This window comes from Mustelus asterias, chromosome 16, assembly GCF_964213995.1.
Source record: "Mustelus asterias chromosome 16, sMusAst1.hap1.1, whole genome shotgun sequence".
In the NCBI taxonomy this organism is placed as follows: Eukaryota; Metazoa; Chordata; class Chondrichthyes; order Carcharhiniformes; family Triakidae; genus Mustelus; species Mustelus asterias.
In genome coordinates, this window is record NC_135816.1 from 101,866,845 (window position 1) to 101,867,310 (window position 466).

The following is a 466-nucleotide window of genomic DNA, read 5'->3' on the forward strand; positions in this document are numbered from 1 at the left end:
AGACTGGAACGCTAGAGAGAGAGGCTGGGAAAGAGAGAGAGAGTGGGAAAGGGAGAGAGAGAGTGGGAAAGGGAGAGAGAGATTGGGAAATAGGGCAAGAGAGAGAGATTGGGAAATAGAGATAGAGAGAGAGAAACTGCGAAAGAGAGTGAGAGTTAGAGAGACTGGGAGACAGAGAGACTGGGAAAGAGAGAGCGACTTCGGGAGAGAGAAAAAGAGAGAGACACTGGGAAAGAGAGTGAGAGACTGGGAAATAGAGAGAGAGAGAGAGGTTGGGAAAGAGAGGCTGGGAAGGAAAGAGAGAGAGAGAGAAGGACTTTGAAATAGAAGAAGACTGGTAAAGAGAGAGGGAGAAATTGCAGGAATCTGGGGGAGAAAGAGAGAGTAACTGATGGAGAGACTGTTGGAGAGAGACTGATAGAGAGAGAGAAACTGGTGAAAGACAGGTGTGGGGGAGAGAGGGAGA